Genomic DNA, 910 nt, shown 5'->3' on the forward strand with positions numbered 1-910 from the left:
TATATATATATATATATATATATTTTATTTACATTATTATGATTGAAAGCCACGCATCTATTTCAAAGTAAGTTTATCTACACACACACACAAACACATGCTAAGTAACGAATATAATATTCCGAAGTCATGTGGGAAGGAACGTGACAGTTTTGTCATGTTTGTGGGTGGATTTAGGTGTGAGTGCGTGAAAGGAGATCTCAAAATAAAATGAAAAATGAAAAGCAGGAATGCTAGTATATCTCCGAATGTGAGTAGATTCTTAAATTAGCAAAGAAATACTTACAAATACGGAAAAAATAAAAAAGAATATAAGAAAATGTTTTTGCATGTAGTTTTACTCTGCCACATTGGGGGAATCAAAGTCTGAGAAGAATGTTTTGTTGTTTGTGGAGAGTAAGGTGGCATATTGATAACGAAGAGAATTCAGGTAGAGTAGAAAACGATCAATATTAGTTATTCAGTGGATAGACAGAGGGTTTATGAGTTAATGAAAAAATCCCAAAGATAGAAAGGTGTGTATTGAAAAATACATAGATAGACAGATTTTGTGCTGGGTTTTTGTATTCATATGAACATACACAAACACGCACGCACAAACACACAGACACACATATATACATGGGTGGGTCGATAGCTAGGTAGGTGGGTCGATAGCTAGATATATACTCTTTTAGTCTTTTACTTGTTTCATTCATTTGACTGCGGCCATGCTGGAGCACCGCCCTTAGTCGAGCAAATCGAACCCGGGACTTATTCTTTGTAAGCCTAGTACTTATTCTATCGGTCTCTTTTTGCCGAACCGCTAAGTGACGGGGACATAAACACACCAGCATCGGTTGTCAAGCAATGCTAGGGGGACAAACACAGACACACACACACACACACACACACACATATATATATATAT

The sequence above is a fragment of the Octopus bimaculoides genome, chromosome 1 (assembly GCF_001194135.2).
Source record: "Octopus bimaculoides isolate UCB-OBI-ISO-001 chromosome 1, ASM119413v2, whole genome shotgun sequence".
NCBI classification, from domain to species: Eukaryota; Metazoa; Mollusca; class Cephalopoda; order Octopoda; family Octopodidae; genus Octopus; species Octopus bimaculoides.